Raw genomic sequence first — 16,861 nt, 5'->3', positions numbered from 1 at the left:
AGCCCTCCACAGGTAAAGATCTCCACAACATGGATAATAGCCCATCAATGTCAACCTATTCTAGCTCCACCTTATATAATAAGCTTATGTATAATATTGTATCTAGATATTTATGCAAGAACCCTAAGAACTAGAGATGTTTTGTTTACCCTCTTCCATTAAGTGATGTCACATCACTCAAAGCATAGACATCATGCTGCACTAAGGAATCTGGACAGTTCTAAACTTGCAGTTATATCAAAAGCAAAAACCATGCCAAGGAAAGAAATGTATCCTACTATTAACACCTATTAACATGATCAACACCTATCTTAAAGATTTTGGATAAGTAGGACTGATATGTGATCTAAGTTTCCAATTCAAGTTTGAAAAACTGTTAAGCATGGCCAAAAAGCAAGATCATCAGAGAGAAGATGAAGAGACAAAAATCATCAGTATTCCTATAAGCCTACATTGACCAATTAAATAACAGAAATAAGATACGATCTACAACTACAATAAAATTCTAAGGAATCTATGATATTATGACTTTTACAGGAAAAAATGCAGAAAACATTTACAGGTATGATCATCGATAGACTTCTGAAAAAAAGCTTCAGAGTTGTCACAATCATCTTTAAAGCAAGAAAAATGCCAAACAAACAAAATCAACAACTCTTCTCAGACACCTCAGAGAACTGAGGTCATGGAACAAACAATTGTCCTACAAACCAAAGAGCCAGGCAAATACAGAGAATCATAGCTTAGTAGGCACATAAATCGTCACGGGAGCCAGCAACTGGTACAAGAACTGCAAAAGTCACTGAGAAATTGTCAGAGCCTGAACCCAGTCTTAGTGGATCTTCCACACACCCAGGAGTTTACTTTCCAGAATCCTCACTAGATGCTCAGGGTAAAGATCAGAGGCGAACCTCTCACGATTCCAGCAGAAGGAGGAAAAAATTAACCATTGTGAAACATGCTCAGAGCATTCTTTTCTCCTTAACTAAGGCCTGGACACAGGGGTCATTATTTTACCAGAACCTAACTGACACGGGAAGGACAGACCCAACTCTGGCATCCTCTAAGCCTTCCTCTCTCCCCTGTGGAGGGAAACAATTGAGAAGGACTTGTCGAGGTCAAATGCACAGGCTCACAGAAAGAATTCTGTAGGACTGTGGGACACTTCCTCTCCCGCCACAGCTTACCATGACATTGACATGGCTCCTGTATGATAACACAGATGACAACTGAGAGTTGCAAGACACGGGCTTTATGTCAGAAGGAGTTATTAGAGAAACCCAAAACAATAGAAGAGATGAAAACAAGGACTCTGGAGGGAATTGCAGCCTCTGAAACCACAGGTTCAGCAAACCATGAACACGATGTGGCTTCAAGCTTCACACACGTAAAACCTCACACTAATGATTCATTTATCAGTTCATTTTACCTGATAGATCATATGGAAGTGAAATATTCAAAGTGTTGAGAGAGAAAAACACCAGCTTAGAATTCTGAGTGAAACTATCCCTCAAAAGTAAAGGAAGAAATAAAGATTTTCTCATGAACAAAAACAGAAGACAAAGTCTGCCAGGAGACCTGCCTTGCAAGAGATGTTTTAAAAAGGTCTTCAGAGAGGGGGACTTGGCCAGCTCAGTCAGAGGAACATGTGACTCTTGATCTTGGGATTGTCAGTTCAAGCCCCACATTGGATATAGAGATTACTTGAAAATAAAAAAAAAATTTTATGGCAGTTCTTCAGAGAAGAAAAATGATATTAGGGCAGAAACTCATTTTTCCTTATCAGAGAAGGAATAAATGAAGGTAACACATAGTCATTGATGAGAAGACTCCGAGAGGTCACCTCTCCTCAAATTAACCCATAATTCTAATGTATATTCCAAGGAGGTTTTCATAAACTCTTCATATCGATTCCACAATGTATTTGGAAAGTAGTGATACTGTTATAGAAACAGAAAGATGGATGTAAATCAAAAGGGACACACTAGTGGGTGAACAAGGCTTAACTTTGAATAAATTTTTCTCTTCCTCATTTTTGAAGCTGCTCCCTCCCCTCACTTGTTTTTTTTGTAGAATCCTTGGTTCCAGGAACTCAGTATCAATATTGACATTGAGCTGACCCCGACATCTCACTGATGTCACTTCAATATATACTTAACAAGATTCAGATGGCCATACCAGTGTTAGTCATGAGAACACCTTAAAGACATGATGGAGACAGCCAGCAGGACATGTACCAGATTCCTATCAAAACCATTCAGACCCTGTATCTTCCTATAAAACCCCTCAGTCTCATACTCTGGGTAGGCTTACAGTCTTGGAGCCATTAGCTTGCTACAGCCTCCCGTGCCTGGCAAAGTAATAAAGTGTCTCCCATCTTTATACCCTAATGCTGTCATTCTGTTACATTTTGGCTCTAGAGCACAGAGGTTAGTTTTCAACAATGGGAAAAAAAAAAAAAAAAAAACAAGAATAAAGAATTTTCAACAAATTGTGGGCAGGAATGATTTACTCTCCCAAGTTTCCAGGTTTATCGTAACAGATGGAAATAAAGTGGTACAAGCATAGGGTTAGATAAAGAGATTTAAGGAATGCAACAGAGAGCCTAGAAATAGACACATATGGGAACTCAGCAAGAGGCATATAAGAGCATTATCAACATAAACAAAAACATATAGTGCAAAAACATATAGACTATTCATTTAAAGTTATAGGTATAATTAGCTATCTGTTTGGTAAAAAAAAATACCACCAGAGAACACTTAAAAAAAAAAAAAAAGATTAGGGATCCCTGGGTGGCGCAGCGGTTTGGCGCCTGCCTTTGGCCCAGGGCGTGATCCTGGAGACCCGGGATCGAATCCCACGTCGGGCTCCCGGTGCATGGAGCCTGCTTCTCCCTCTGCCTGTGTCTCTGCCTCTCTCTCTCTCTCTCTCTCTGTGACTATCATAAATAAATAAAAATAAAAAAAAAAGATTACAGGAGGATTAAATATCTACCAGTTTAAAAAAAATGGCTTTTAAAGGAAAATATGATAGCATAGTTTTGTAATATAAAGTAGGAAAGGGCTTCTTAAATAACATTTAAAAAGTGCAATCGAAAATTTAAAAAACATTTGTATCAGATGAGTCCCCATAAACAAAATGAGAAGAAAAGCCACTGACTTCAAAGAAGTTCTACAATCTCCATATTTGACAATGGATTAATATGCTGAATAAAAGAAATCAATGGAAAAAGACAACTCTCAAAACTGGATAAAAGATAGGAACAAGTAGTTCCCCAAAGAGAATACACAAATAGCCAACAAACAAACATGTGAAAACTACTCAAACCCACTAATCGTCAGAGAAATGAAAATGCGTGTCAATGAGATACATATACCCAGTTAAGAAATCATATTAATATCAAGAACTTGCAAAACTAGGGGAAAATAGGTACTCGCATACCACAATAAATCAGTAAACCAATATAACTTGGATAAAGAATTTCACAACAACCAAAGCTGAAGATGAACACACCCTGCAACCCAGCAATTCCATGTCTATGTGACATGTTCAAAGATACTCATTGAAGATCTGACTTCAAGAGTTCAAAAGTGGAATGTGTAAATTTCTTATCATTGTATTTCATGAAAGCAATCAACTTGTAAAAAGATCTGACAGCATGACACTCTGTAGCCTGAAACAATATAGCCTTAAATACATATTAAATGTAAATTTCAGTATTAAAAATATATTTCATGGGGCACCTGGGTGACTCAGTGGTTGAGTGTCTGCCTTTGGCTCAGATTGTGATCCCGGGGTCGCATCAGACTCCCCAGAGGGAGCCTGCTTCTCCCTCTGCCTGTGTCTCTGCCTCTCTCTCTCTGTGTCTCTCATGAATAAATAATATCTTAAAAAAATAAAAATATATTTCATCAGTTTTAAAAGAAGAAATCTAGTTCATTATAAAATCATTTAATTTTTTAATTAACAGTTTTCCTTTGAATGACTGAAGGCAATTATTGTTGTATCTCAGGATGATACAAATTCAATCCTTCCAACTGAGAATGATCCTTTAGAAGTAAACAGGTACAAGATAGTAATGGAGAAATAAAATGCTTGCTACAATATGTAAATGAAGACTACAAGACAATTCAGAAGATTATTCGACTATTCACCTTTAATTCATATTTTTGCTGAACAATGACTGTTGATTACATTATCAAATGAAAACTACCCATAAAAACACAGAGTGAAAAATAGAAATAAAATTACACTGAAAATGTCTGGATGCTTAGCAATTCAAGCAAGGCAAGGGAGATAAAAACTGAAAAACAATTTCATCCATTTTAATTATATTCTATTCAATAACTACATAAATCAAAATAATATATGGTTTTCAGGGAAAGATCGCTGGTTTTAAAATCCTAACAAGGAAAAAGACCACATATCTTTGGGAAAAATGTTCGCTTAGAATTAAACATACAATGATTTGAGCAAAAAAGAACAGATGAAAATTAAAGTTTTAAAATGTTAGTTATTTGGGAGTGTAGAGCAAAGAAACAGTTCTTGGAGTAGAATTTTAGCAGAAATTTCAAAGAAAATTTAACAAAAGAAATTTAAGAAAGTGAAACATTTCAATATATTCCCATACAAATCAGAAGGCTTAATAAATCTACTTTCAAAAAATGCAAGAAAAAAATTTGTATAACTGATACATCTCAACATTTACACAAATATTAAGTGTAAGTAGACCTACAGAAGACCTACATATATACATACACACACACACACACAAATGATTTTGATGAGCTCGCAGTAGGTAGGTATGGGGATTTTACCACCACCATCAAAATTTAATAGCAACTAAGGGATAGAAGGGAAATGGACACAAATGTGAAATAATTAACATTATGTAAATTGGAATGTGTGGGTGAGCCAGAGTTTCCTGGCAGAGAGGGAGATGTATTTTATTGTTGTCACTGTCCTTGACGTAACTAGCTGCTAAGAGTTAAAGTCCTTGAGATTCATCTATAGAAGGACTTAGGCCTTTTTTTTTCCTATTTTTTGAGATATTTAGAGTAATTTACTCTGAATTTATTTTGAAAACATCCAGATGAACCTTAAAACAATTACCTGGATATATAAACTACAAGATACCAGTCAGAGAGGAGAAAGTAACTCTACACTGAGAGAGCAGATTGGCTCATGATGACAAACTCAGCAAAATTCTAGCCTCTGGCCCCAAATCCCTGGAAATCATACAGTCACTCACACACAGAGGCAGAGAGGGTGCTCAAGGTGAGGCAGCAGATCATGGGGCATGCGGGGCAGGGGGGAAAGAAGCACAGGATTGATGATTACCTAAGGCCCAGCATCAGGGCAAATTTGTTCTTTTTTTAAAAAAGTATCTTGATATCTGTATTTAAGGACAAATGATTTCTTCTATATCCCTATGCAGTTTATTTTGCCTTATGCATTTAAAAACATGTTTCCGAGAATGAGTTTATGGAATTCATCAGAATGCCAAAGGCTTCCAATGTACAAAACGTAGCAACAAATCATGGTCTGTTGCCAAGAGTACCATCTCATTGGGCTCACTGGATTCTTGTACCCTTCCAAGGGTGGGCTACTTGCCCGATATTTCCAGTCAATCCAGAGAGCTTTAAAAATGGACTCATTTCACCAAAGAAAATAATCCTTCTAACAAAAGCATCAAGATGAAGACACTTCACAGGTGTGAACTTCTGATTAGAGTCTTTCAAATGCTAACCAACCATCTCTTGAGGATGTATTCCTGATAGCATACAAACTAACCTTTCCGAGGGCAGACATTAAAACCGACTGGTGCATGTATTTTATACCTCTGTGATTAAGTATTTTCAAGTAAATTACACTAAGTATCTCAAATAATATGGAGAGAAACCTTAAAATGACTCATGAAATTATTTCACACTTCTCTCCCTTCGCATACCAGATTCTATCTGCCTCTAAACCCCACGGCTCACCCAGGAGCCCAATCAGGAGTTAATTCCCACCTGTCTTCAAGATTTAATTCAAGAATAAAATCATCCCTAAAAATCATCACCAGATCCTGTCAGACTGAGTAGGGCTCCTGGCTACACCCCATGCAAACCACCAATACAGCACTTTTCAAACCATGCATGGTCCAATCTTTATTACATTGGTTTCTTCCTCCCAACCAGTACTGAACCTATTCAGAGCAGGGGCTTATTCCAGCTCACTAGTGTATTTTCAGTGCTTTGTGAGGTTTTTTGAGTTTTTTTAAAAGATCTTATGTATCTGAGAGAAAGACTGCAGAGCAAGAGTATGCACGAGGAGAGGCTGGGGGAGGGTGGTTAGGAGCAGAGGGAGCAGGAGAACCAGGCTGTCTACTGAGCAGGTAGCCAGATCCCAGGACCCCAGGACCATGACGTGAGCCAAAGGCAGATGTTTAACTGACTGAGCCACCCAGGCACCCCTCAGTGCTTTGTTCTAAAGAAGTGGTTTACAAAAGGTACTTATAAAAATACGTGAGTAATAAATACATAAATCAAAGACCCAAAATTTTGGGGGGTCTACTCATTATATCACTGCTATAACTCTATTCATCTTATTAATATGAATAGGGTGTAAGAAAAGTTTTGAGGGATCCCTGAGTGGCTCAGTGGTTTGGCGCCTGCCTTCGGCCCAGGGCATGATCCTGGAGTCCCAGGATCTAGTCCCACATCGGGCTCCTTGCATGGAGGCTGCTTCTCCCTCTGCTTTTCTCTCTGTGTGTGTCTCTCATGAATAAACGAATAAAATATTAAAAAAAAAAAGTTTTGAAACCTAAAAGGTATTTGTTCTACACAATGGCAATTTATCTTAAAAAAAAAAAAGAAAAGAAAGAAAGACTGACCTAATTTGCTTTTGTATCCTAGTTGTCAGCTGAGGTCACCCCAAACTTCCAGTTCTAAATAAAATTCTCTGGCCTGCACACTATAAGAAATCTCGAGTCCTCTCCCAGATTTCTGGGAAGGCGCAGTGGTTTATTTACTTTCCCCATGGTTCATTGGTGACTCTGCGTTTTTATATACTCTAGGATTTTATTATCTTCTCACCTTCTATTGCTGTTTGCTTCAGAACTGATTATACAAATGAACGGTGGTCCAACTGTCTATGACAGTTAGGACTCTGTCCCCTAGCCTCTACAGGAAGCAAGCAGGGAAGCCAAATCCCACCTGCTGCCAGCAGCTCAGGATGGTCAGGGTTTGGTGGCTGACTGCCAGCTTCATGCTTTTTTGTACTCTGCCCCTTCCAACTCAAGACCGGCCACCAAATGACAATTATGCTCCCCTAACCAATCCCATAGGAGGCCCTGTTTCTCATTAGTCTGTCTGCAGCTCCCCTATGGCAACAAAAATAGGCTTTAGGTCTTCCCCCTTTTTTATTTTAACACTGAAGATTTTACACCCTCTGCCTGCCTTTGAGTCTCTGCCAAACGCAGGCAATGGTGCTGACTTCTTGCTACAGCAGGCTCCAAATCAACAGCTTCTGCCTGTTGTCGTCATTCAGGTGGTCTTCCCTGATCTCCAACTTTCTCAAGGTACCATATGAACACCGAGACAGAAAGTAGTCCCTTTTAAAGGACGGAATTTAAAATCTCACAAGTTGTCAATACGTACACCAGACTTCACTGAGGGTTTGCAGTGATGCAGATTGTTTAACAGCAACAGCAACAATTTGCAATTAAACATTAAACATCTGGTTTTTAGTTGTGTTTGAATCACCTGCACCTTTTTTCCCCCCATCAACCTCCCCATACAAGCTCTGGGGCTCCTGCCCTATTGCCTGCCTCTTCTAGGCCCCCCCCTTTGTTCCTGCCTTCTTTCCTCTTTGTTTTTCCTCTCACCTGCCCCCACCCAATGCCTGTTCATTATTTACACAAATTTTACTTATCCTTCCTACCCCTCTGCCCATGGCCGCTTTGTGCATCCAGGCTTCAAGGCCACACCTAGAACCCTACTTACAAAGGAAGCATAAGTCCAGTACAGATCCATCTATGGCCTAATGGTTATAAAAAGGCCAGGAAGATGTTTCGAGGAAACAGGTTTTCTCTGTCTCCCAGCAGACCATACTGCCTGACACACAAAGAGGATGTCCTCCTCCACATAATCTGAGACCCACACCCCTCCCAGAGATCTGTCCATTCTCTCTTCCAAATACACTTTTAAACAGCGTTCATTATTTTCTTCCTTAACACCCACGAATTTTTTACTAAGTTTTTAATTTTAATTCCAGTGTTGTTAACATACAGTGTCATATTAGTTTCAGGTGTACGAAATGATGATTCAACAATTCTATACATAACACCCCTTGATTTTTATCTAAACTTGGGGCTGGTTGCCATAGACCCAGAGAGATTCAAATCCTGTATCATACTGACACAAAGAATGATTGCTGATTAATCATGTTACAGAATGCTTCTTGATTTTAAAATCATAAATGGGGAGTGCACTCTGACTCAGGATAGAACTCAATCTGTGTTTCATGACAACCCAATCCAAATGGAAACAATGAAGTAGTAATAAAGAAAAAAAAAAGGCAAAAACCTAAAAACCCCCTTTATCAAATCACTTTTATTTTTTTTAAAGATTTTATTTATTTATTCATGAAAGAGAGAGAGAGAGAGAGAGACAAGCAGAGGAAGAAGCAGGCTCCATACAGGGAGCCCGATGTGGGACTCGATCCCGAGTCTCCAGGATCATGCCCTGGGCCGAAGGCAGGTGCTAAACCGCTGAGCCACCCAGGGATTCCCATCAAATTACTTTTAAGTCACAATGAGGAAACCATGACAATATCCAACATTGCATATGACAAAGACAGTGTTCTACACCTTTGATTTTTTTTTTAAAGATTTTATTTATTTACTCATGAGAGAGAGAGAAAGGCAGAGACACAGGCAGAGGGAGAAGCAGGCTCTGTGCAGGGAACCCGATGTGAGACTTGATCCCAGTACTCCACCCAAGCATCCCTATACACCTTTGACTAGCATGGCTTTGCTCACTGGTACTAGGTCTCCCTATTAAAAACAAGAAACTGGGATGCCTGGGTGGCTTAGTGGCTGAGTGTCTGCCTTTAGCTCAGGGCATGATCCTGAGGTCGAGTCCCACATCAGGCTCCCTAGAGTGAGCCTGCTTCTCCCTCTGCCTCTGTCTCTGCCTCTCTCTGTGCATCTCTTTTTTTTTTCTCTGTGCATCTCTCATGAATAAATAAAATTTTAAATAAGTAAATAAATAACAAGAAACTGAACCATCAGAGACAATACATAGTGAGTACCTTTTGCTGCTGTGAAGTTAGATGGTTTGTTCATCAGTGCTTTCCTCTTCTAGAATCTTCCACAAAATGTATAAACAACATAGACACCATTTAAGTAAATACCATTGCAACTCTAATCAATCTCCCCTGCACTAATGATTTCTATCATAAAATTGCATCATTCATTACTTATTTTAGTTGTGAGGATAATATACCTGTGTATAGAGCAATCCAAGGAATTTTAATATTTAATTGATGCTTGCAGCATTGTTTTCTTCAACAAAGAAATTAATCCGTGGTAAAAATCATTTAAGGACATGTCCAGAAAAAAAAAAAATAAAAAAGAGTTGTAGTTCACCTTTTTAAAAAAATGCACATTCCAAAGTCTAGGGACTTTTTATTTCTTTGCTCAAAAACTGGACCCCCCCACTCAAAAACTAAGTGTGCATATGTATGTATATTGCTTGTTGCTAATGAACCTCAATGTCCCAAAAGAAATGAAAGTCTTTGACTTAGAAATGCTGATAGCTCTGGGACACATAAGCTAGACAAGCACAAAGGCATTGAAATATGTAAATAACACTCACATGGCTAAACCTTACTTTTGTTTGTTCTTAAAGCCACTGATGCCTGAGATGATACTTCATCATTTAACAGACTGATTTTCCATTTTAAGAAATGAAGAACATTAAGTTCAATAGTTTTAAATAATCATGTAACCATATTCAGATTTTTTTCTCTTCACAAAGAAAGAAAGCAACAATCTAACCTGTGGAAAGTATATTTCTGAAATAATCATCTATGATGAAAGTATGCTTTATACTGTTATTTCTGTAGAGGGGTGGTTTTCCTATTTTTTATTTTATAGATGAAAGTATATCATTTGAAAAGTGAAGTCTACTATTCTAGGCACTCAATTAAAATTCTTATCCTACATTTGAAAATTAATCACCACTTCCTTCATTGCAGCAGGCCTTGGAAAATCTAGTACATCTGACAGCACAATAATTAACATGTTCACACCAACTGCCAGTCCCCTTTCCTCCACACAAAGTAATATTGGACATACAGGGAAAACATGCCAAAGACATGAATTCCACCTCTGCTAATGGCAGAGTGGGTCATGCACAGCACCCTTTTTGAGGAGAACGACTAAGAAAACTAGACACAACTTGCTTAAATCCTCTTTACAACATTAAATACCTAAAAAGATGGTAAAGAATTCCCAAGGCATAAGATATTGGCAAAATTTCAGAAGACTGGCACCTGCCATTGGCAGTTACTGGGACTGGGAGACACAGGCACTACTGTGTACTTCGTACACTACTGAGGGGAAGGCAAAATAGTGAGCCCTATGCATTTACCCTTTGATCCTACAACCACCACTCTGGAAATGGGCCCTGAAGATACGCCTCTAGTCATAGGAAACCATATATGCACGAGGTTATTTGTTTAGAACTGAAAAATATTAGCTACTACCTAAACATCCCAACACAGGAGATGGGTTGAATAACTTATGACCCACATACACACAGTGAAGCACTATGCTACTTCAATGAAGAAACAGGAAGAGCTCTATGAACTGAAATGGAGTAATTTCTAACATCCATTATGAAACGAAAAAGTGCAAAAAATATAGTATGTTACCTTTTGTACAGGAAAGAGCGGAAATAAGATATCTGTCCTCTTCACAAAACAGAAACACTGAATGAGAAACCAGAAAACAATGAAGCCAGCTACCTGTAAGCATAGGGAAGGTATGATGGAGCCATGAGGTGAGTGGAGGGAATATCCACCCAGGGGAAGAAAGTGACACTGCTCTGAACAGATCTTTTTCTAGAGCTTAGGCTTTTGGAAATGCTATTAACGCTATTATCTTACACATACTCAAAAAAATAAAGCCAAAAAAATGATAGGAAGGGGTAAAGAAAACCTATAATTAAAAGCAGATTGAAAACAAATCAACTGCATTGCAGGTGAGTATTAGAACTACTCTAAAAGGGGAGGAAGGGAACCAATCCAAGTACCTTATGCACATAGCACAGAGTACACAGCCCCAGTCATGCCTGGCTGACAACTGGGAGGCAGAGGAGAGGGAGGAATTCCCTCCCTGATTCCTTGACTTCATTAGGTTTGTTTTTGTATTGGCGAGGGTAAAGCCATTCTGTAACAATTTTAGATGCACTATACAATTAAGCAAATGAGGGAATATGATGCTGTTGGAGGCCAGAATTTTTACAGAGGAAGAAGGGACACACAAATATGAAATGGGGGAAGGCAAGAAAGAATCATGTGGACATGGACTGGATTTGAAAGTATTAATGTGAACTCATGATTTCAAAATATGGATATGTGTGTGTGTCCATACAAGCATATGCAAGCATGCATATGAGTGTGTCGTTCATATGTGTATATATATGTATCCATTTCCTAGCTCTGTTTTATGTAGACATTTCCCAAAAGCTAAGACATCCTAGGAAGGAGGATCACACATAGGGCCCTAACCAACTAATGTCATTTTCCATGAAAAGGAATAGGGTTCCTCAGAGAATTGACGTGGAAATGACTAGCTCAGAGCAGGGAAGCTAAGAGCTGAGGCAAGAATATCTTGCTATGTCAGAAAGTTAAAAAAAAAAAAATTAACTCAAAAAAATGATGGGGAATGGCACAGGCACGTAGGAGCCAACTTGAAAGGCTTTACACTGACCAAGTCTGGTATAACATGAGCACCAAAATAATTTCTGTAATGAAGTCATTGATAAAAACAGGAATTTGTGGTACACAGAATGATGGTAGACAGAAAAATGCCCACCATCCTTATCCCTGAAACCTGATCATTTCTAATCTTACACAGCAAAGTGGTTTTGTAGATGTGATTAAGTCAAGGATCTTGAGATGTTTATCCTGGATTAGACAGATGGGCTGAATATAATAAAAAGATTTCCTTAAGAGGGAGAAAGGAGGGTAAGAATCAGAGAAGGAGATGTGTCGACAAAAGCAGAGGTCAGGGGGGCTGCTGGGTAGCTCAGTTGGCTAAGCATTCGACTCTTGATTTCAGCTCAGGTCATGATCTCAGGATTGTGAGATCAAGCCCCGTGTTGCAGTCCATGCTGGGCATAGAGCCTACTTAAGATTCTCTCTAGAAAAAAGAAAAAAAAAAAAAAAAAGCAGAAGTCAGAGAGAGAGAATACTTGAAGATGCTAGCTACACTGCCACCTTTGAAGATGTAAGAAGGGGCCATAAGCCAAGGAATACAGGCAGCCCCTAGAAGCTGGAAAAGGCAAAGAAAAAGAATATTTCCCTTACAGCTTCCAAAAGGAACACAGGTATGCTGATACCTTGATTTTACTCCCAAAGACCCATTTTGTACTTCTGACCTCCAAAACTCCAACATAATAAATTTGTGTTGTTTTAAGTCACTGAAGTTTTGATAATTTGTTACAGAAGCAATAAGAAACTAATACAGAATATAAGTCCATACCAGTGACTGATTAAGAGATATGCTAATTCATATCAGTTACTTTGCAAAAAAAAAAAAAAGGCTTATATTTACCAAGATCTAAACACTTTTTAACTTATTTTTGAAAAATACTTTTATATTATGCAACCTTTTTATTCAATATAACATACATATATAAAGGTATACTAATTCTAGGCATATGTCTCAGTTAACTTTCACAAGATGGACAGACTCATGTAACTAGCACCCAGATCAAAAAAAGACTTTGTAATAACATTGCAGAGCTCCCTTATAGCTCCCCCTTCCAGTTACTACCTGCCCCAGGAATAACCACTATCCTAACTTGTAATAGATGAAACAACCCTGTTTTTAAATTTAATGCAACTGTATTATGATATTTTGTATTTGCCATCTTTGTCTCAGAATTAACTTTGTGAGATTTATCCATTTTCTTAAGCATACTTATAAATCATATTCTTTGCTTCATAGCATTCCATCATATGACTAGTCCATAAATTGTTTACCCATTAGACTGTTGATGATGGACATTTGAATAGTTTCCTGTTTGGAGTTATAACCAGCCTTCTATGTGTATTTCAGAGAACATACATTCACATTTCCATTGAATGTATAATTTAGAGGTGAAATTGCTGACTCATGGTATATACTACATTCGGCTTCAATAGCCACCACCAGTTTTCCAAAGTATTTGTACCAACTTACATTCCCACTAGAAGTTTTTGAGAGTTCCACACCTTACATCCTCACCAACTCTTAATTCAAAAATCTGGTTTAATTAAAGATAAATTATTCAATATTTATTAGCCTCCAGGCTTTAGCCTAAAAATTTACAAAAGGGCAGGACTCCATTTAAAAAAGTGATGCCCATTTAGTTTAGATTTTTAAAGAAACTGAAATATATTTTAGCAACTTATGTATATTATTGCCAGAACTTTCTAATAATCACTTTTATTTTTCCCTTTGCTATTAGTAAATTTTTTTGAAACCCCCATGAATGGGAACAAATTCTTTATACAATCAAATCATTGTATATTTTTTACTGCTCTGTAGGCCACACTGTTGATTTCCAACTCCAAAGAACCAAATGGTCTAAACTCCGGAAAGAATCGGAGTTTAGCAATTGTGCTCATCAAGAATTAAATGCATGTAATCACTTCCATATAATAAAGTATTGATCAGCAGCCTTGAACACAGTTTGTGCTAACATTTCAAACAATGTAATGCTCCTTGGAGTGCTGGATCTTCAATTTCATGTATTCCAGTCATGCTCAGGAAGTGGTAATTAGAAGATTTCCCATGGGTTATAGCATTAAAAAATATTTTTTATGAAGACCATGAATTGCAGTGGTGCCTTTCCTATCATAATATGGGCTGTAGCTATTATGATGACATTTCATGTTTAGTAAATAGACTAATTAAATGTCTGCATACATATAAGCACAGATACTTAAAAATATTGGATCTTAACAAATTATCCATGGGGTTATTGTTCAGTAGGATAAAATATCAATAAGCAACAATGGAGCAAGTAAGAGCTCAATGAAAAATTGAGAAATCACTGCTGAGAAAGTGACCATAACAACAGTTTCTGGTAATAGTGAGTATGGTTATTTGAATTAACCCTCTCACTGAAAACAGTGCAAAATGTCAGATAAAATATAAAAGAACAAAATCTTAAAAGTATTTAAGATCTGAAAAAGACAGTGGGGGAACTTTCAGACCAATTTCTTGAATGAAAGCCTTAACTACAGAGTGGAGTAGAACACATGAGTGCATACCTGATTGTGCCCTGGAGGCGCCTACCAATAAGACAAGCACAAGCTCCAGTGAGGCCACGAGGGCCAGAGAGAGAGATGTGAGTCCAGGACTCCCCAGCAGATGCAGTTTTGTATAGTCTCTTACCCTGGGCTGGGAACTGAGGATTACACTCTCAGAGTAAAGGAGCAATCAGATCTAGTCACCAACCCCTCCACATACATTAATACTCCTGGGAACTGCTGAGGAGGCTCCCCTGGAAAGTTATGATCTCAGACCTATCATCTGTATTTTATTTAAAGGTCTGTATTTTACTTAAAGAAAAGAGAACTTCTTTTAAGTTCAGCTTGTAAAGAGTTAATATGGATAATGTAATTTTAGGATAAGCAGTAAAAGAACAAGGAGTACCTAAATGCCAATCTTCTGCAGAGAAAAAATTAATGAAAAAAATGTAAGTCATTAGGAAGAAAGATAAATTAGATGTGGGAAAAGAGAAAATATATATGACAAAGTCTGAAAGAATACGGTAAAATGATAGCCAATATACTAACAATTACAGTAAATGTAAATGGAGTACATGCTCCAGTGAAAGTTAAGTATGGGTCAGATAAGATTTTTTTAAATACTATATGATATTTACATGACACAGATCTAAAACATAAGGATAGAGAGATGTTGGAAGGAAAAAAATGAAAGAGATACATCAGCAAATATTAAACAAAAGATAGTATGTGTGATTATACTAAATGAGACAAAAGAGGCCTTAAGGTAAAAAGCATTACTAGAAATAAAGGTCACTTCACAATGAAACAAAGATCAGTTTCATAAAATGATATAACTTTAAATTTTCATGCACCTAATAACATGGCATCAAAATACATAAAACAAAAACTGAATTATATAGGGCGATATAAATTCATAATTGCCTTAAAGGAGATTTATACATACTTAGTAAGTTATAGAAAAATGACACAGAAGTCAAAATCAAAATCACAGAAACAGCTGGACAAGCATTTCATTTAAAATATTCTCGGGATCCCTGGGTGCCGCAGCGGTTTAGCGCCTGCCTTTGGCCCAGGGCGCGATCCTGGAGACCCAGGATCGAGTCCCACGTCGGGCTCCCGGTGCATGGAGCCTGCTTCTCCCTCTGTCTGTGTCTCTGCCTCTCTCTCTCTCTCCCTGTGTGACTATCATAAATAAATTTAAAAATTTTTTAAAAAAATTCTCAAACAGCCAATAAATGTTTGAAAAATGACTTAGTCACATTAGTAGTCTTGATCCTACCATTTAAAACTATGGTGAAATATCATTATATATTCATTCATTATAAAGCTTGAAATAATAGGAGTTGAGAAGGATGTGGGAATCAGATACTGCACTGCTGGTATAAATATAAACTAGTACCACCTCTTTGGAAAACACTATGGCATTTTCTAGACAAAATGAGTTTATAAATATTCTATAACCACTAATTCCATTCCTATGTATGTATCCTAGAAAGATTGCATGTTTATGTGGTGCAAAATATATTCACAAGAATCTCCAGAGCAATATTTTGTAAATGCCAAAAACCAGAAAGAGCCTAATGTCTATCCAGAAAATATAAGTAAATTGTGGTATCTGCATATACTCAACATTAGGATACAATACACTAATGAAAAATTAAACCATAGAGATACTTACAACACAAACCATAGAGATACTTACAACACGGATGTCCTACAGACACTGAGCAAAACAAGTCACAAATGAACACATAGAGTACAGATACAAAGTACAAAAGCAGGCAAAACCAATCTATATTGTTTAGGAATGCATAGACAGGCCTACCAAGGAATGCATAGGAATGATTACGATGAAAGTCAGGATAGTGGCCCCTCTCCCAGGAGGAAAGGAATCATGATTGAGGGGAATTCAAAGCTACACTCATGGTTTTTTAACTGAGTGGCAATTTCTTGAGCACTGGCTTTGCAACTATTTGTTAAACTATACAAGTTCTAAGGCACTTTTAAAGGGGGGGAGGAGGAGGAGGAGAAGAAAATATCCATAAAAAATTGGTAGAAAGTTTCTAACCCTAAAAAATAATTATTCTCTCTCTCTTGAAACATGTGTCCTCAGAATCCCCAGATGCCATGTAAGAAGTCAGGCCACCCTGAAGTCACTCTGCTGGAGAGACCACATAGAGGATGGAGAGAGGTGCCTGAAGAGTCCCAGCTGGAGGCAGATATGTGAGTGAATGAGTCTTCAGATGATTCCAGCCCCAGGCACCACTGACTAAAGTACTTGAAAGATCCCAAGTTCAAACTGCCTTGTTGAGTTCAGTCAACCCCTAGAACCATTAGAGAA

At 37.7% G+C, this 16,861-nt stretch overlaps 1 protein-coding gene across 6 annotated transcripts in view; it reads right to left on the bottom strand.

The window, feature by feature from the left end:
- ULK4 (unc-51 like kinase 4) overlaps positions 1 to 16,861 on the bottom strand; it is a 591,708-nt gene that overhangs the window by 336,636 nt on the left and 238,211 nt on the right. The gene's annotated exons all lie outside the window — the stretch shown is intronic.

The sequence above is a fragment of the Canis lupus genome, chromosome 22, assembly GCF_048164855.1.
Source record: "Canis lupus baileyi chromosome 22, mCanLup2.hap1, whole genome shotgun sequence".
NCBI lineage: Eukaryota > Metazoa > Chordata > Mammalia > Carnivora > Canidae > Canis > Canis lupus.
This window is presented reverse-complemented; position numbering and strand designations above follow the sequence as displayed.